Raw genomic sequence first — 21,481 nt, forward strand, 5'->3', positions numbered from 1 at the left:
CGTCGACAAAAGTACAGTTAGTCGCTGAGCACGGAGGGCGAGGTCATCATAAGGCGGTTCACCGGAGCTCCACGATTTGCAGCGGCCGGGGAGACCATTCACGGCTGTTACACGTGACACGTTGAAGCGAACTGTGTTGTCATTCGCGAGGGCAGGCATGTTAAAGGATGCCATTCGTGGGAGACACTGTGAGGGCGATGACGAGGTGACTGTCGCAGTGAAGCACTGGCTCCGCCAGTAGCACAAGAATTGGTACCTAGAGGACAGACATGCCCTTGTTTCGCACTGGAGGAAGGCCATACAATGAGATGGAGACTACCTGGAAAAATAGGATGTGAAGTTAAAACAGCTTTCTTTCGTGAGTATAACTCTCATTATGTTCAATTAAGAACTGTTTTAAAAAAGCGGTGCATTATTTTCTGGGCAACCCAGGTATTTTAACGTCCCGTCGACAACGATGTCACTAGAAAGAGAGCACATGGTCGGATTACGAAAGGATGGGGAGGAAAATCGGCCGTGTCCTTTTCAGAGGAGCTATCCAAACATTTGCCTGGAGTAATTTAGGGAATTCAGGGAAAACCTAAATCTAGATGGCCGGACGCGCATTTGAACCGCCGTCCTCCTGAATGCACGCTGGAAGGAAGCATGCCTTACTACGTTTATACTGAACACGTCCTTTAGTGATGGCTCACAAATGCAGGTCGGATGGAATAGCAAGCTTGTTACATTAGAAGCACTGCTGTTTCACGGTGACAAAATGATATTTTCTCATCTGTTTCTTGCGCTGTGTAGGTCGTTCGTAGGAGCACATTGCTTGCAGTAGAGGAGATGCGTTTCACAGTAGCGAAGATGAACTAGTGCTCGTAGCTTTTAAGGCATATGTTAGGAAAGGTGTAACTGAAAATATCGCAGATAGCAGGAAAGGTGGTTTTACCGCTGTAGTTCCTTAAAGGTGCATGATTACACGATTATTAATTACGCACTTGCTTGACGGGCGGCACTAGAACACAAATATGGCAGCAAAAGAAGCTTTCTACAAGGCAGAAAGGATTTTCGGGTTATAAGCATTATATAAAAATGGTTCTGTCTGGTCTCCTCCTCCAAACAACCGAACCCAATCCCACTCCCCTGTCTAGAAAACAGCACAGTCTATACATTCCACATTTACGACATGGGTTACCTGAAGATGATCCAGATCGACGTCTTGTGTTTTCTGAATTGATATTTGACCAACAGAAACATGACCCTAATCTATTCAGTAGAATTGTGCGGTCTGACGAGGCCAATTTTAAGTTAAGTGAACAAGCCAACAGACAAGACCACACTTCCTGGTAGACTGACAATCAAAATCTTTTCTTAGAACGACCTTTACATCAACCTGATGTGACTGTTTCGGGGGCAATATCATCATTTGGAGTACTTGGACCAAATTTTTTGATGGAACGGTGACAGGAGGCAACTGTATATGCTTCAGAATTACATTGCATTAGGACTTATGACGTGTGCTGAAAACTTTCAGGAAATTTACTTTCAACTAGATACTGCTCCACCATATTATACCAGAGCCGTCCCCCATGATTTAAACGAAACTTTCCAAAGAAAAGTGATTGGCCGGATGACAGAGACTGACATTCCTCGAGGTTCACCAGATATAACACTCATGGATTTTTTCCTATGGGACCCCGTTTATTCTCAAAAGCTTCAGACCGTTGCTGAACTTCAAACACGACACTTTTCATGATTTGGACAGTGATACCATTCTGTGCCACAGAGTATGTAACACTGTTCCAAAAAGACTTCAAAGATGTGTTAATGAAGACAGGAAACAATTTGAACATAAAAATATTTATAAGCATTGTTTGTATCTGTAATAAAACATAAACTGAATCTTTTGTTTATTACAGTGCTCAGTTTCCAATGACGTTTGCGCCACCCTGTATAATCTCCCACGAAATCAAACACAAAGATTACTGGCGCTGATGGGGAAGTCTACACAGGGGGTTCTTATTAATGTTTAAATACCCTCGATGCGACGTAGATAAGGCTGAGACATGTTAATACACTACTGGCCATTAAAATTGCTACACCACGAACATGACGTGCTACAGACGAGAAATTTAACCGACAGGAAAAAGATGCTGTGACATGCAAATGATTAGCTTTTCAGAGCATTCACACAAGGTTGGCGCCGGTGGCGACACCAACAACGTGCTGACATGAGGAAAGATTACAACCGATTTCACATACACAAGCAGCAGTTGACCGGCTTTGCCTGGTGGAACGTTGTTGTGATGCGTCGTGAAAGGACGAGAAATGCGTACCATCACGTTTCCGACTTTGATAAAGGTCGGATTGTAGCCTATCGCGATCGCGGTTAATCTTATCGCGACATTGCTGCTCACGTTGGTCTACATCCAATGACTGTTAGCAGAGTATGGAATCGGTGGATTCAGGAGGGTAATATGGAACGCCGTGCTGGATTCCAACGGCCTCGTATCACTAGCAGTCGAGATGACAGGCATCTTATCCCCATGGCTGTAACGGATCGTGCAGCCACGTCTCGATCCCTGAGTCAACAGATGGGGACGTTTGCAAGACAACAACCATCTGCACGAACAGTTCGAAGACGTTTGCAGCAGCATCTCGGAGACTACGGCTGCGGTTACCCTAGACGCTGCATCACAAACAGGAGCGCCTGCGATGGTGTACTCAACGACGAACCTGGGTGCACGAATGGCAAAACGTAATTTTTTCGGATGAATACAGGTTCTGTTTACAGCATCATGATGGTCGCATCCATGTCTGGCGACATCGCGGTGAACGCACAGTGAAAGCGCGTAATCGTCACCATACTGACGTATCACCCGGCGTCATGGTATGGGGTGCCATTGGTTACACGTCTCGGTCACCTCTTGTTCGCATTGACGGCACTTTGAACGGTGGCCGCTACATTTCAGATGTGTTACGACCCGTGGCTCTACCCTTCATATGATCCCTGCGAAACCCTACATTTCAACAGGATAATGCACGACCGCATGTTGCAGGTCCTGTACCGGCTTTCTGGATACAGAAAATGTTCGATTGCTGCCCTGGCCAGGACATTCTCCAGATCTCTCACCAATTGAAAACGTCCCGTAATGGTGGCCGAGCAACTGGCTCGTCACAATACGCCAGTCACTACTCTTGATGAACTGTGGTATCGTGTTGAAGCTGCATGGGCAGCTGTACCTGTACACGCCACCCAAGCTCAGTTTGGCTCAATGCCCAGGCGTATCAAGGCCGGTATTACGGCCAGAGGTGGTTGTTCTGGGTACTGATTTCTCAGGATCTATGCACCCAAACTGTTTGAAAATGTAATCGCATGTCAGTTCTAGTATAATATATTTGTCCAATGAATACCCGTTTATCATCTGCATTTCTTCTTGGTGTAGCAGTTTTAATGACCAGTAGTGTATAAATCACATGGGACCGCAAATTTCGGAAGATACCCCAAAAGTGGGTGACAAATGTCGAACATGTGACGTCACCAGACGACTTGCCTCGCCTGTCGGTCTGTTGCACCTGATCGTCCCAACCCAAGTGTCAAGTAGTCACGTCGGTGTGGCGACTGACCTACCTGCGCGACCCCCGTGCTAGGGCTCCAGGGTTCGCGCCTGGCAGGCAGCATCTTTTTCATTGTGTTAGACAATTATGTGTTTACACTGAGGTAAAGTTTATTGTTTTATTTGCCAGCCAGTCTTGCAGTTTCCGCTGCTTTATTGCAAAGTACAGTACGTCAAAAACCTACGGTATTGCGTCATAAGTAAATGAGTACAAGCTTTCGAATGGCGTCCTTCCAGTAAATGACATACGCTTTCTACACTAAATAAAGCCTGCGAAAAGAGTAGACAAAAGAAAAGAAACATGAAACGAAAAGAGGTTTTACTTGATTACAGTGAGGGCAATAATTTTGTGACTTCCATATTTACAGTAGATCACCTTTACAAAAAGTATTCGAAATTTGCGTCATTTGCTTGAATGCAAGTACTGTATCACTCAATCATCCCTTCACACACGCACGCACTCACGCACGCACCTACACGTACGGCGAAGTCGGAAATTCTACATTTGTCATCCGCCTTTGGGGTATTTTTCGGCATTCGCGGTCCCATGTGTCTTATATTAAATTACTTGTCTCAGAGTGATCAAAGTCACTTCGGGGTTTTTTAAGCGGTATTAAGAATCACCCTGTTTATCAAACACTGTGATCTCACAATACTTTCCAACACGCTAAGTTCCTCTTAATAATCATAAATAGATACTTGAGGTACTTACATATGAAAAGCAACTTTCCCTCCTTTAACTTATTTCGAGTGCGCATCCGTGGTAGCAACATTTGTAGACCGTTGCTGATGCTAACAAATTAAGATGTAAAAACAGAGCAAGTTCGTGTGATACTAAAGTTTCGATCTTAGCGCAAAATATAAACATCCAGCGTGTAAGGAAGTCACGCAACAATCCCAAATTGAAGTTGGAGACCTGTGTAGTGCCGTATGATCGCTCCACTGATATCCTCACGGATACGAGAATACACGGTAGGGTCACTCGTAGGCTCACAGCCCGTGAGCTGTGACGTCACCGTGAACCCTCCCGCCACGCCGTACTGCATTGAAGATTATAGGTGCATAGCCCACTCACGTCTGACTCATGCGCAGATATGAATTAGTTCGATTTTCTCTAAGTCTTTTTCAAATTTTACTAACAGCTTTTAGTTTTCAAAACACTAAGGCTTTAATCAATAAAAACTGGCGGTAAGCTAATTTGCTTGAGTCTTCTTTTTGATAGTGATTTCACTAGGACGAGGATATTTCAATTCGTCGCTTCAAAAGATAACGCCTAATAAGATAGGCAATGTGAAGTCGCAACCTTTCAAGTATCCTCAGCTAACCATTTAGAACACAGTCCTTTCATAAGCACTTGTTGTTGACAGGCAAAAAGAGAGCGCTGAATCACTTTATGAACATGTTTTAATTTCATGTAACTCAGATGATTCTGTAAACCTGCATGTTTTGCCCAAGGTGTTTTATTTCTCCTTCCGTAATTTCTAGTTGTTGACGTAGGCACGTATCGTCGCCTTTACAACAGCGTTTGTTCTCACAGTTAATGTATTGTCTAGTAGTAAATTCTTCATTAGCTGCTAATATATTTACTCTTTACTGTACTTCGTTTTTGTGCTCATAAATTCCTCTCATTATTAGGCTCATTACTAAATCATCACCGGAAGATGTTAGTTTTAAAGTTGAAGCAGCACCTCTATTCAAATTGTTTTTCGATGGAATATTCAACAGGTCACTTTTCAAATCCCTCTCATAATCCGAATTACTCAAAAATATTGAGCAGACAAGAGGATTTTGAGCTCGAAACAAATTTGCATGTTTACACTAAATTCATTTTTTCTAACTTATTTAGTTGCCTATTACGGTTAGTACAACTGGAGATCAAGCTGCAAACCATTATATTTCACTAAAAACTTACTCTAAAGAGTTCCTCTATACACTGATAATTACGGCGTAACTTTGAAATCAACCGCCAGTCACTAATAAAAATTCACCCTGCCGTAAACAGCCTTAGTTTCGCTCGTAAAATTAATTACAACACAGTATGTCATAGCAGTTGCGAGCAACTGAGCGGTGGTTGGGTCCAGTCTCACGTCAGCGGCGCGGATTGCTACTGTGCATACATCTCGTCATCTCTACCGTAAATTCTACACTACTGGCCATTAAAATTGTTACGCCAAGAAGATGGCGTGCTACAAACGCAAAATTTAACCGACAGGAAAAAGATGCTGTGACATGCAAATGATTAGCTTTTCAGAGCATTCACACAAGGTTGGCGCCGGTGGCGACACCTACAACGTGCTGACATGAGGAAAGTTTCCAACCGATTTCTCTTACACAAACAGCAGTTGATCGCCGTAGCCTGGTGAAACGTTGTTGTGATGCCTCGTGTAAGGAGGAGAAACCATCACGTTTCGGACTTTGATAAAGGTCGGATTGTAGCCTATCGCGATTGGGGTTTATCGTATCGTGACATTGCTGCTCGCGTTGGTCGAGATACTATGACTGTTAGCAGAATATAGAATCGGTGGGTTCAGGACGGTAATACGGAACGCCGTGCTGGATCCCAACGGCCTCGTATCACTAGCAGTCGAGATGACAGGCATCTTATCCGATTGGCTGTAACGGATCGTGCAGCTACGTCTCGATCCCCGAGTCAACAGATGGGGACGTTTGCAAGACAACAACCATCTGCACGAACAGTTCGACGACGTTTGCAGCAGCATGGACTATCAGCTCGGAGACCGGGTCTGCGGTTACCCATGAAGCTTCATCACAGACAGGAGCGCCTGCGATGGTGTACTCAACGACGAACCTGCGTGCACGAATGGCAAAACGTAATTTTTTCGGATGAATCCAGGTTCTGTTTACAGCATCATGATGGTCGCATCCGAGTTTTTCGCTATCACTGTGAACGCAAATTGGAAGCGTGTGTTCGTCATCGCCATACTGGTGTATCACCCAGCGTGATGGTATGGGGTGCCATTGGTTACAGGTCTCGGTCACCTCTTGTTCACATTGACGGCACTTTGCACAGTGGACGTTACATCTGAGATGTCTTACGATCCGTGGCTCTACCCCTCATTCGATCCCTGTGAAACCCTACACTTCAGTAGGATAATGCACGCCCGCATGTTGCAGATCCTGCACGTGCGTTTCTGGATTCAGAAAATGTTCTACTGCTGTCCTGGCCAGCACATTCTCCAGATCTCTCACCAACTGAAAACGTCTGGTCAATGGTGGCCGAGCAACTGGCCCGTCACAATTTGCCAATCACTACTCTTGACGAACTGTGGTATCGTGTCGAAGCTGCATGGGCAGCTGTACATGTACACGCCATCCAAGCTCTGTTTGACTCAGTGCCCAGGCGTATCAAGGCCGTTATTACGGCCAGAGGTGTTTGTTCTGCGTACTGATTTCTCAGGATCTATGCACCGAGATTGCGTGAGAATGTAATCACATGTCAGTTCTAGTATAATATATTTTTCCAATGAACACCCGTTTATCATCTGCGTTTTTCATTGGTGTAGCAATTTTAATGGCCAGTGGTGTAGTATCCTCGCATTTACCTACTCTATGCTGAGGGGCGCAGCATTTTTTGCTTTCAGTTGTGCGATTACAGAAACCGTTCCACGCAGCCCTGTTGTAATGATTGCATTACGCCTTTCTTTTAATATTTCCACAGTGGGAATCTCTGTCCAAGTGGTGCTCTCAGTGGTGCTGGCGGGGGAGCAATAACCGCCGCAGCCACGTGGCCGGAAGCCGCCGAGCGCCCGCCCACTGGCGCTATTGTGGCCCCGGCTACGCCGCGCCATCTGACTGTTAATTACCGGCTAATCGAATGAGGCCGGCCCGGCCCTCTTGTCGCGCTGGCCGTGTATCGCCGCGGTTATTGGTTTATCAGGCGACTCGTCGGCCGCCGCCGCCGCCGCCGCCCCGCTGTGCCAATATTTGTGTTCCCCACTCCAGGGCGGGCTGTGCCGCCCCCGCGCCGCCCCCACTCGCGCCCGCCAGATTGCTTTATTCGGTGCGCGGCGTTTGTCTTAATTAGCCTGCTGTGCGCTCCGACGCCCGGCGCCGGCGCCGGCGCCGCGTGCCGTGCCGTCTCGGCGCCCACCGCACACACCTCCGCGACGCGTCTCGGCGCCTCCTTTTCGGTTCCTTCCTTCGCTTCGCCTCCTTTCCCACTCCTTCCTCTTTCCTTTCTGCCAGCCCGTGCTGCTCCTTTCCGACGTTCCTGTACCTTACCCCAGCAGAGCACCTCGGCCCGGATGCGACAACCGCTCAGCGCTCGTGCTGTGTCAACACACTGCTTCTTGCTGCCCAATCACTACCTGCAGAGGTCTGCCGCTGGATTCCAGAGTGGATGCTGCGCGCTCTTTGACAGAAGAGCGGATTGTTGTTCGAACACAACGGTCACAGGAGAGATGGGCTATAGAGTAGTGCGACAATTGTCGTTGTAGGATTGTTGGATCGGAGCAGAAGCGATTAGCAAACACGTTAACAAAGTAAACAGAAGATGTACTTATCTTGTATTTGGTGATGACCTCAACCCACAGGAAAAATAACTATCAAAATCTGAACTCTGAAGTCATCCAAATTTCTAGTTGGAAAACCACACTCTTTGACTGCTCAATTGGTCACGATCCCACTTTGTTTATGAACTGAAAACTCTAATATTCACGAGAAACTCCTCTGAAATTAACCTTAACCGACAAAATTGTGTATATATTCTCTGAAACTTCAAAGACATCCAAGACAATATCTGAAAGGAATTAGAAAAAGTGACAAAATTTCGTGAATCACACACAATACTGTTAACAATTGCATGAACACTGGGGGGTTTCACCATACATCTACCCACTTTTGAGTATAACCAGTGTCTCTTAATACTACGACTCGTAGCAACACAATACCAAAAACTTTCATTACTGGGTAAACAGACACTACGTGATTTGACAGCTGACATTTATAATTCCCGCTCACGCCAGGAAAGCGCCAATATGGGAATAGCAGCTTTTACGTTATTGGTCAGAACCAAGCAATTATGGCGGTTGCCGTAATTATGACGCGAAGCCATATTTCGCGACAAAATACTCTTATTAGTCACTGTCATATGTCTAGTCTCATAACAATACACAAAACTACATAAAATAAGTACAATAATTTTGACATGCAAGGAGAATTAGTTCTAATGAGAGGAAGAAGTTTATATTTACTGATGTTTCAACAATGACTACCAGGCAACTTTTAATTCACTGATTGTAATTTTATTTTCGTTAGCAGAAAGCAAATAAACTAAACAAAGAATTTAATTAAATAGAGTCTGTAATTCTTATACTTTTAATAGAGAAAGAAAGTTTCTAGGTCAGGGGATAGCGTTCGGCGAAATCTCTGAACTTTTTGTTGCATACGAAGCGCTGCGTTGGGCAGCACGATGTCTGCGGGTTACGATGACGAGAGCAGGATGCAGGCAGTTCCGCTGATTAATCTTCTCCGACGAAACGCAAATACAGTTCTGGCACAGCTGTATCATTAATCCCGTGGTGATTAACAAACCACGAAACGCCAGTATACGAACGTTCTTGACATGTCCTCTCTTTCAACGTACATGACGTAGATATCGCTCGTTTTTACACTTTATGCCCTGTGCGTGACACTATCGTCCACAATTATACGGTTCGTCACATTCATATAGTCTTAGCCACAAACACACAGTTCATAGAATTGTTCTTGTGTGTGAAGCACACAGTAAACAATGTCCGCTCTGTTCTCGCATTTCAAACTTCGACAACGTCACTGAAAGCCATTTATATTGCACAGTTAATTAGTTTTCACTTTCACGGCTTGATAGAATGTGATAGACAACAGTCCCACCACCCAAAACCAATACCAGCAAAGTTCATTCGCATAAAAGGACAGTTCGTGTCGGCCACAACAAAGTAATGTTAGCGGCACTTTCACAGTCCGATTTATTTGCTCTTAAAGTTCGCTGGCGATGGCATTACATACCGCAGTGGTAAAGAGAATTAACAATCTGATAGTTCGGTATCACTGCCCATACAATTACGTATGCTTTTCATGAAACACAGTACTACTTTTCCTGCGCACGCTTCACAGACACGCCATCCACCATCCCCTCCACTACGCAACAACCTTTCGACTCTCGATATCACTATCGCTGTCCCCTGTCTATAGATGTTATATCGTTATCGTAAATTACATAAATGTTATTGACTGCGTTTTTCGCAATTAATAACATTCCATAAGAGAACTTTACAAACTTTACCACAGGTACAAAGTGAGAAACATATTTATCCATTGGCAAACGAAATAATCATAATTACATCTTTACATTTAAAAACCATAGTAGGATGTTACATAATCACAATTAGAAATGCCCCTATGAACAGAAGAAAAAGAATAGAAATCTAAAGAAAATCACAAAAAAATTTATATGCGTAATTAGCAATGCCTTCACAATTTGTGCAAGTTTACGAAGACTCTGAGCCGTGGCGCGGCTGGCGCCAGTGTTCTCGCACTTAAAATGGCACCGGTGCCATCGATTATAGGGTCACCATGTTTGCCTTCCGCGATTCACGCCGGAGGTCGGGTGGTTAACAGCGGAGAAAAGGGACAGCGGAGTGGATATTCGATAGTCGGAGGTGGCCTGTTGTACGAAGCCTCTACGCTAAAGGGCAGGGTCAGCGAGAGATCCCGGCTGTGACGTGATGGGACCTCGGGTTTGGTATCGCGGTGGTGCACTGTTGTGTTTTGGGGCTTTTCTGCTGCGAGGCATGTATAGGCTCTTGTTACTGGCCATTGAAATTGAGATGTGTCTATGGCGTGGAGGAGGAAATGTGTGATACTCGCCGCTGTTGCATGTGAAACCGCTTCGTCTGCCTTGTGTCTGTGCAGGAAATTATGTGAAGTAAATAGCTGATACCACGGCGACGTCTTGCTCTCACGCGTTGTTGAATATATTTCGGAAATTGCTGAATGGTGAGGATATCCCACGTGTAGAGCAAATGAAGCCATTTGCGCCGTACTAAGGTACCGTTTTATTCTGCTTAAATCAGTGTCAGTTATATGTGCATTTATATGCCATTCTTTAGTTGCAGAAGTTATAGAAGTGTGTAAACAGAGAGCTATGTGGAAAGGCATGTAAAGTTGAAACCCTTCCAAAAAGTGAATACACTCGAACTCTGTATTACTAAAGGTGCCTTTCGATACCAGCACTTACCTTGGGTAAAAAGGTTTATTCGGAGGTTGTCGTGGTACTGTAAGTAATTATTATACACAAACTTGTTTATTCTGACTATACTAAATTGGAGATGTAAGGTCAGTTGTTTGCCGCTGTAAATTACTATTGTCTCCTCTTTGTGGCAGGCTAGCATTGTCAGTGGCTTCAATCATTATTTCAGTCATATTTCGAGTTTTGTATTCAAATGGTTCAAATGGCTCTGAGCACTATGGGACTATGTTGAGGTCATCAGTCCCCTAGAACTTAGAGCTACTTAAACCTAACTAACTAAGGACATCACACACATCCATGCCCGAGGCAGGATTCGAACCTGCGACCGTAGCCTAGAACCGCTCGGCCACTCCGGCCGGCAGTTTTGTATTTGTGGGTTTGCTTAAGCTCACACTGTTGAGTTGTAAGACCTATAAACAGGTAAGTCAAACTGAGTGTTCTATGAGCTCAAGACGATGTTCTATGACGTGGTACCTTAGTTTTTTACACGTTAGAAGTATTTTACGTCTTGTTAATATTCTGCTGTTTGCTTTGTCTAATGAGGAGCTAGTTCTATGAAGAAGTTGTTTATATTTTATTAGTGTGTTACGCGTTGTGACTTTTCATGTTAATTGATTTTAAGAAGCTACAAATGACTCTGTGTATGTTGCAGGTAGCTGAAACTGACATGTTCACGGGGTCGCGTCCTGACGGGGTTGATAGTGGCCCTTTTTACTGCGGCACCTCCGACTTCCTCCTTCAGTACATTTATCCGGCTTACATCGTTACTACGTTTGTCGAGTGGAATTAGGGCTTACTGTAATCACCTTATATGTTGAAGTTAAGTATCTCCCTTGGCAGGGCGCGAACCTTTGTGGATATAGTCGTATTCTCATCTGTAAAGATTGACGGTGTTATTCGTCAGCTATCGTCACATGTATGATTATTTACCTTGTTCTATTTAATGTCAGTAAGATGTAAGTGTTAGCGAGGTCCGATTTGGGATGTTGTATTCTCCTTTTCTGGAAACAAATTTAAGTGATTTTATTCCTTTTCTGATTCAAATGGCTCTGAGCACTATGGGACTTAACTTCCGAAGTCATCAGTCCCCTAGAATTTAGAATTACTTAAACCTAACTAACCTAAGGACAACACACACATCAATGCCCGAGGCATGATTCGAACCTGCGACCATAGCGGTCGCGCGGTTCCAGACTGTAGCGCCTAGAACCGATTCCTTTTTAAGTAGCCTTTAGATGCGTACATCTTGCCTCCATGTTTGTTTTTATGCCTTCCACGTAAATCAAAATTACAATAAAGGTAAATTTTGTAACGGAGAGTTTCGTGCATTTATGTTGCTAAGTGAGTCCTAAGTTAAGTGCAGGAATCCTACCAGACTCATTACAAATAATGCATTGAGGAATAAATTCCAACTCTCTAATCATCAAGGATGAGGCTCACTGAACTAAAGCACTAGCGAAGGCATTGAAACTGTGACTATTCGGCGCCTGCATAGCGATGAGGCTCTGAGTCTGAGTGGGCTGTCGTCAGCCGTGCTATATTGCGGCTGCAGAGGGCGCCCGTAGTCCAGAGCCACCGGAGGTGTGGCTTTATGGGCTCCGCCGGATCCAGTATGACTGCTCTCGGCCTCGGATGGAAAATTGTAATTCCACCGCGAACTTTGACGGCAAAGGGTTGGTAATGGTACATGATGCCACGTGGATAATACGAGCTCTCAGTACGAATGATGAGTTTTCAAATTGTCACTCCACGTTTGTGACTGAATACTAGCAGACTCTTGTTTTTCATGGACAAGCTTCTGCAGCATCACAGTTAGATGTACAAGATACGCTCATTAGCTAAAAACGCTTTAAACTATTAATGAGCATAATTTTTTATTCTTTTCTGCTCAAACATATAGCACTCAAAGGAGAAAAAAATCAAATCGCCACTAAACCATCGTAGATCTTACAAACTAAATATGAAATGTCTTGTTTCATAATTCGTACGAAAATTTTCTGCTCATAATTTTATTGGTAAAGAAGTCATGATTTATGTTACATATGTGCTATGTAACGAAACTTACGACCTTCGAACTTTTGTATTTAAACCGAAATGTTCGATTCCGCATAAATTGTCGCCAGACTTGGTTTAATCTTCTTACCTAAATTATATATTTCTTCTCTGAAGATACCTCTGAACATATTTAATTACCAAAATTTTTTTTCTCTTATACCATGAAAATTAGTACTCACAACTGACAACTCAAATGATCTAAAATCTAATTTTCAGGAAACAAAGTACTGTTTTGCTTCAGTTTTGACGCAAACAAAATTTCTATCTTCCTTTCCTAATTTTATCATCGATAATGAAATCTATTTTATAAAATTACAGGAAGCATCTATTTTTCAAATTGTCAAAATTTGCAGCTCTTGTTATTAATCATTAGGCCTATCAATCTTCACTTAAATAATTATTTTCAGAAAATATTACGAAAATTAAATCTGCAAAAGAATTTCATATGAGACAGTTACGTTAATGCTAATTAGGACTACATGCTGTTCTACAAGGTACTGGAAGCTCGACTCTATAACACAGAATGCATTTTTAGCGTCAAGCATTCCCGAATAGCTTCAGATAGCGTCAGAGTAGGCTCAGATAGTAAAAGAGGGTCTAGCATCCATTGAGTTTGGTACACGTTGTTTTCTCATCGATTATGTTCTCTTATAACTGAAGCAAGTTGCATAACTTATATCTGAAAAGTGTCAAATATATAATGATAGCCGTCCGCTGTGGACGAGCGGTTGTAGGCGCTTCAGTGCGGAACCGCGCTGCTGCTACGGTCGCAGATTCGAATCCTGCCTAGGGCATGGGTATGCTTGATGTCCTTAGGTTAGATAGGTTTAAGTAGTTCTAAGTTTAGGGGACTGATGACCTCACCTGTTAAGTCCCATAGTGCTTAGAGCCATTTGAACCATTTGTGATGATAAACTGTGTTTCAAGAACATGGAAGTAAAAGATGAAATGGTTAAATAAGATGTAAAGTTCCAACAACTTGACATTTATTGACCCTGGACAAAATCGTTTCGGTAGGTTATACAGGAAAAAAGGAACCAGCCCTGACGCCGACACCAACTTTGCAAGATAAACACTATTTATCTGCCAATATAATGCATTTGCTTTCACCTAAGGTAATTTTGGGATATCTCGTTTGCTGGGAGATGTAGACACTTTTAACATAACGCTGACCTAGAAGGCAGTGCACTGCAGCAGAAAAGAATAGAAGTACATTTCTCAGTAGTGGGACAACTCGTTTTAATATATGTGTATTGTTTGCTTTTCGAGTTTAAACGACGAAAAGAAGACTCGGAAGAAAATCCGGTGCGTGCGTGCTGTTAGCTTTCTTGTTTCGGAAGCGGAAAGTTCTGCGACTCATTGGCTGATTACAATGTTATCTCTTATTCAGTTGCATAGCTCGGTCAGATTTCGCCACTCTCGCATGATGTGGTGCCGAAACGTCGACTTCTCCCAAAATTTCGGATTTCCTTCTTTGAAGTAACGTGAGGTTGGAGGTTATAGTATTCGCTATTCAAGAAGTAAGAGACAGCAAAGTGCGCCTGGCAAATGATATCAAACGATTGTCGGTACCGAGAAAGACGTTGCGTTACGGAGTTCTGAATGGCAACGTGTCTAATCGACATAATGTGAATGGAGCCACCCTAACTGTAGAGGACGAACGCGTAGGGCTTTTGTTACGGCTGGATGCCAAACAATTTGGGTTAACTGTGACTCACGTCAGATAAATCGCTTTCGAATATGATGAAATAAGCGAGCATTAGTCATATTAATTGTTATAAATAAATAGCAGGATGTGTTTGGGTTTATTATTTCCTAGAAATATGTCCAAATTTCAGTGTGGGGAAAGCTCAGAGGCTATCTTATTGTCACTCAAGGGAACTCAGTAACGAAGAAGCGAAAAATTTTTTTACAAATCTCCGGACTATGTGCGATACGCTTTGATTATGAGAATGTCCAGGAAGAATTTTCAGTGGGGACGAAACTGGACTTCAGCTCATTTTCAAAACGGGAAAGGTCATTTCTCCGAGAGGAAAGAAGGACACGTATCACGTTGCTACGGGAGGAAGGGTTCTAATATGACTGTAATGGTTTACTGCAGTGCGACGGGGATTCCTATGGCACCTTTTGTAATCATGAAGGGCGTTAGACAGAAACCCTCATGTTCGAAAGGGTTGCCACATGGATCATCGATTCAGATGTCAGAATCTGGATACATGGTCATTCCTTTCTGGAACATCTGAACAAAAACAAAACTCAAGGGAACATTTTGCTTGTTTTGATGGTCACGCTTCCCAGTATAAAGAACCCACCGTGTTGGATAAAGCATCACAGTTAGGTGTTGAGGTGCTCTGTCTTTTCCGCACAGCATACATAAACGTCAGCCTTAAACACTACTACCATGATGCGTGCCGAAACATGACGCGGGAATGGACATCACAAAAGAAGATTTAGGCGATTTACTCAAACAAGCTGGGGACAAGTTAACAACCACAGGCAATCTAGCGAGAAGGTTTAGAAAATGTGGGATCTACCCATATAATCCAGACGTATTGGCTGACGGTGTCTTTGAATATGAGTTGGTCACTATACCACACGGTATTGTTCAACATAGAGTATGATATGACATCGCTGTGGATAATGACTCCGTCCAGCCATTACCTACTCAGTCGCCATTTGCGGAAATATCATCCAGTGCAGATGTACAAAACACTGTTTCTGGAAGAAAGTTGTCTAGAAAACAAGAATCTGTCGTTCTCACATCCGAAAATCACCGAAGACACCTTCGGGAGAAAGCATCCACACAGGAATCAGATCGACGTTCAGGGAAGAATGTAGCATGATCGTCTGCAGATCTCAAGGACAAAGGGAGCTACTGTGGTGAATGTCGTGGTTTTTTATTATGATGATACTGCTGGACAGAAGTGGGGAAATGTGTTGGCCAGGGGTACAAATGGATCCATGAGACTTGTGTTTAAAACGGTGATTAACTCAATTATACACGCGAAAATTATTCATAATCACTTCGTATGATTTATACCGATTTTATAATTTAACTAGGTGACGCCAATTCCTGTCTGTTTTGCAAAAGTTCATTTTATTAAGTTTTATTGTTATTTGTTTATTTTTGTTTCCCATATTGCCTGTCTCGTAAAATCAAGTGTGGAGATTTCCCAATCTTTAGGGATAAGTGGACATTTTACTTTAGTCTCTAGTGATTTAAACATTGCTTGACCTGTGCTAATTAAATATTTCGTTCTAACAAAATAAGTTAAAGCATAACAAGTACTTGAAGAAATGTATGTTGTACTATTTTTTGAACAGTGGCCCTGTAATTTCAATTTCCCTTCTAGGGTGACAAATTACAACGTAATAACTGTGCTTCGTAATGTATAGGTTATAAGTAAGCTACTGTATCATAACTAGTTCCTAGTTATTGTAACTCCAGACTATGTTATGCACAAAATGAGTAGTCTCCCGTTTTAGCCACTATTATTGCGGTCTAAGCAAGACCTAGCTCGATGTCGCGCACAAATTGCTTTTGGGCGGTGGTTATAAAATATCATCGTCATTATTAGTTTACTCGAAGGCCAAATCTAAAACGGTGGAGATTCCACATTACTGTGAAAATAGTTTGCAGTGCCATTTTGAAGTACGACATAAGATTTCAAGATATTTCAGCAGACCATATACCTGAACATTAGTGGTAATACGGTATTTGGGATGTACTACTGCGGACTTTTCCACCTACATGTTACACGTTGGACAAAAATATGTAAACACGGCGAGAAATGCGTTCTTGAACATAAATGCGGATGCTAGCCAATCCTGTAGGTTGCGGTGTTGTATTTGACCAGGAATAGCATTTTCAAAAAGTCCTTAATACGTTGTAAATGTGAGTCGTGGTGAGAACAACGTTCTGTGTAACTGTGAGTGCAATATGTCGCTGCTAAGTGTCTTCTAACGTGGACAAATTGTTGGCGCTCGTGTGGTGGGTGCCTTAGTAATTAAGTGAGTCCAAGTGTTTGGTGTTTCAATAGACACCGTATTGGCGGTTTACCTCGCATACAGAGAAAGCGGAAAAACATCATCCGCTGAGTCACAACGTGGATGTAAATGGGTGTTGAATGATCCTGACAGACGGTCGTTAAAAAATGTCATGACTACAATAAGGGAACGACCGCTTGTAATGTTGATACATTAATTCGTTCTGAAATCGGTGCTGATATTCAAGACAATAAAAGCGGGTTACAAGCCGTGAGCTATCTGGGGAAGTTAATCTTGCATTACTGAGCAACTGTTTCACCAGGTATCCAGTCTAGCTTACCAAATTCCCAACCAGACTAACATTAAATATAATCTTTTAATAGTGATCTTACGACAATCGAGAATTTAAATAAAAAGAAATAAATCAGTTTTATTTGGACATTTATTTTAACATTGATCATTGTTCCGTTAAAATTTCAGCATGTTATACTTGATTCATAACTAAACTAGTGCCTTATTTAGGATTGTGAAAATGTGAGTTTGTAATCTTACGGAACACATCAAATATGGATCCAAGATTGGGAGACTGCATACAACACTGCATTCATAAATAACACACGAAGAATGTTGAAACATATGCAAGAGAAAATTAACCACATCCAACCGATTCAATTTTCACCCAAAGAAGTTAGGGTCGTAGCGCCATCTGTCATGAAATTACCACACACTGGTATACTAAATTCATACTAACTCTCTGTGTTATCTTCCCGAAAAGAATAGCTGAGGGCCACTTTGATGATTACACCACATGCTTCACGTGGTCGACTTGGTTTACACAAAGAGTGTAGCTCCACATTAATTTTGATAATTAAAATAAATTACATCGAAACGCAATTTACAAAAGACAAACCTTGAACTCCAGAATGAGATTTTCACTCTGCAGCGGAGTGTGCGCTGATATGAAACTTCCTGGCAGATTAAAACTGTGTGTCCGACCGAGACTCGAACTCGGGACCTTTGCCTTTCGCGGGTAAGTGCTCTACCAACTGAGCTACCGAAGCACGACTCACGCCCGGTACTCACAGCTTTACTTCTGCCAGTATCCGTCTCCTACCTTCCAAACTTTACAGAAGCTCTTCTGCGAGACATGCAGAACTAGCACTCCTGAAAGAAAGGATACTGTGGAGACATGGCTTAGCCACAGCCTGGGGGATGTTTCCAGAATGAGATTTTCACTCTGCAGCGGAGTGTGCGCTGATATGAAACTTCCTGGCAGATTAAAACTGTGTGCCCGACCGAGACTCGAACTCGGGACCTTTGCCTTTCGCGGGCAAGTGCTCTGCCCACTTTTTTTAAATTTTTTTTTATTTTTTTTTTACTATGTGCCGGACCGAGACTCGAACTCACGATCTTTGCCTTTCGCGGGTAAGTGCTCTACCATCTCTTTTTTTTATTTTTTTCCTTAACCTCTTTTCTTGTCTTTTTTTGTCTTTATTTGTCTTTTTTTTTTTTTTTTTGAAGGGAAAATAAACATGTGCTCCGGTTTGTAATGAAAATAGAATGAACATAGTATATATGAGTTCTAGGTTGCCGTTGCGCAATATAAGAAAAGAAAGGAAATGTCTTCTTGAGGTGCACAAAAGACTATCACATCATTGTCGAAAGGAAAGTTGCTCCGCTGCTCTGCGAGAGAAGGAAATGTTGAGAGGGGGAAAAAAAATGCCTTCTGCATTGGTGAGCATCTGAATATTATCTTAAAATTCCGGCAAGAATTAAAGTCCCAGAAAGCAAATAGGATTCATACATTGTTTTTTGCTCGTGGATACCTCAGTTTTTGTGGCTGAGTGATCTCTAAAAGTTCTACACCACTGGGCGTCGTACGGTCTATCACTGACAATCGTTGACGAAGAAAGGTTGTAATTTCTTCTGCATGTCCGCAAGTGAACCTATGAAGGAGCGTATCGACTCTTCCGCATGCGTCGCAGTTGGGCGTTGGTTGAAGGCCTATTTTATGTAGCTTTTCATTCGTTGCTACTTTATCGTTGACTGTGAGATACCAGTCGGCTATGACGCGTGATGGTAACATGTCGTTGTGCACATTCCGCCATATTATACTCCAATGTGTATGTGGATATTTTTCTTCGAGACGATTCCTGTGGTTTGTTGTCATGAGAAGGTCATAAAGCTTCCTGTTCGTCAGGCTTCCGGTATCGACGATGTTGTGTCGAATGTAGCTCATTTCCATGTAGTATAGTCGCACATGTCGGTAAGAAAGTGGTATGCCGGCGATATTAACGGGTGGGTCCAAGATATGAGGTTTCCACCGCTGAATGAGGTTTCTGATGAGACTGGTCCTCCGGGTACGAAACTCCTTCCTGATGCGATTTAGGAGCAGGGTGACTCATTTTTTGTGTACTTTAATGAGGTTAAGGCCACCTTTGGACGAAGGTAAGGTTAAGGTATCGAACTGAACTTTGAAAATATGCCCCCTAAAAATAAACCAACATAACGCTTGTTGTATACTCTTGGCTAGGTGGTCGGAGATTGGAAGAATTTGCGCCAAATAATTCATCTTGCTCGTAATGGCGATCTCGATGGTCTTAACTTTCTGTACTATGTTCAAGTCACGGTCGGAGTGAAGCATCAAAGCAGCACGTAATTTATTAAGCATGTGTGACCAGTTCTTCGTCAGGAATTTGTCTGGTTTGGCTTCAAAAGTAACACCGAGGGTTGTGTGAGAATCCTTTACCTTGCACCAGGTAACATGGGATATGTCGCCGATACCGCCACCGATTTGCAAAACTGTGGTTTTAGTTCTATTGAGTATTGCTCCTGAAAGAAACGTGAATGTTTGTAGAAGAGTTGCTGCTGACAGAAGTTGTTGTGATGATGACACAGTTACGCATATATCGTCAGCATACGCAATGCATGGGATAGTGACAGACTCGACGCTAAGCCTGATCCCGCTATGCACTAAGTTGTTCAGGAGCGGCTCTACTGCAATGGCGTACAAAATCATTGAGAGAGAACATCCTTGGCGGATGGATTGCTCGATGGAAACTTCTTTTGTAAAATGGCCATTAATGAGAATCCGTGAAGAGGCGTTTGTAGTAAGTTTGCGAATTAATTCTATGAGATGAGGTCCAAATCCTAGTTTCTTCATGCTTTGAAAGAGGAAATCATGACGTACACGGTCATAAGCCTTCTCAAAATCTAGAAAGATCAGAGCGCCCTGTCCTTTAGTTTCAGCATATGAACAGATGATGTCCCTCAAATCGCAGGCAGCTGAGATTGCACTTCGACCTTGCACTGCACTGTACTGGTAACTGCCTAAAACCTTGTACATAACGGTTTGCATCCTTACCTTAATCGATCTGGTGATGATTTTGAAGTCGGCATTCAGGAGTGTGATGGGTCGCATGTTTTCGACCTTCCTGCTGTTCCCTTTTTTCAGTAAGGGCTGGATGATACCTTCCGTAAATGCCTTGGGTATGACTTCCAGGTGCCATAGTTCATTCGCTATCTCGAGGAGTGTCGGACCGAGGACGTTCCAGTATCGCTGGTAAAACTCTGCGCTGAGACCATCAGGTCCTGGTGATTTCCCTTTCTTTGCACTGTGAACCGCCAGTCGGATTTCGTCCTGTGTGAAAACAGATTCCAACTTTGCATTATCCTGTTGTGACAAGCGACAGCTCAAGGTCCTAAGAAAATCCTCGCACGAGTGTTCATCAACGAGTTGCTTCTTGTAAAGTTGACTATAATAGTCGTAGACGTGCGAGATGATGTCACGTTGCTTCGTGATGGCATTCTCAGCGTCATCAACGACGGCTTCAATCAACATGGCTTTACACCGTTTCGTCGTTCTCAGGATGTGATACAGAGAGGCCCGTTCTTCGGCGGCAACGTCCTTAGGGTGGGCTCGCACGATGATGCCATGCATTCGTTGGCGTTGTATAGCCGTGATTTTCGCTTTATATCGTTTGATCTTTACGTCGATGTCTCGAGAAGGATTGTTAGTGCGACTGTACAGTTCTCTCAAACAGCGATAATAAAATTCAATAGTCTGTTTCTGCCAAAAGCTTTTTTGTCGGGCGTAGCTCATGACGGTCAGGCGTAATTTAGGCTTAGCACACTGAATCCACTACTGTAGAACGCTAGCGTAACGACGTCGGTGTCGCTGGAGCTGTTGCCACGTTAAGTTCACCTCCTCTTCAATTTGGGCATCCTGCCGAAGGCTGACATTCAATTTCCAGTAGCCCTTCCCGCGGTAAATTGGCTGGCGGTGTAGGTTGAGATAACACTGATATGCACAATGGTCGGAGATATTGACAGGAGCTATGTCACAGTTCACAGTGTGTCGCTGGAGGGCATCGGACACATAGATCCTATCCAGCCGACTGGCAGAATGACTGGTTACGAAGGTGTACGCTACCCGTTCACCGTGCAGTTGTTCCCATGTATCGTGAAGACGCATGCCATGAATTAAATGTTCAAGTTCGATACATCTGTTCGTGTTAGGAGCTTGGTCTCTGTCGTTGAGCACAGAATTGAAGTCACCACCAAGGATGAGATGTTCACGATAACCGCT

The sequence above is a fragment of the Schistocerca gregaria genome, chromosome 7, assembly GCF_023897955.1.
Source record: "Schistocerca gregaria isolate iqSchGreg1 chromosome 7, iqSchGreg1.2, whole genome shotgun sequence".
NCBI lineage: Eukaryota > Metazoa > Arthropoda > Insecta > Orthoptera > Acrididae > Schistocerca > Schistocerca gregaria.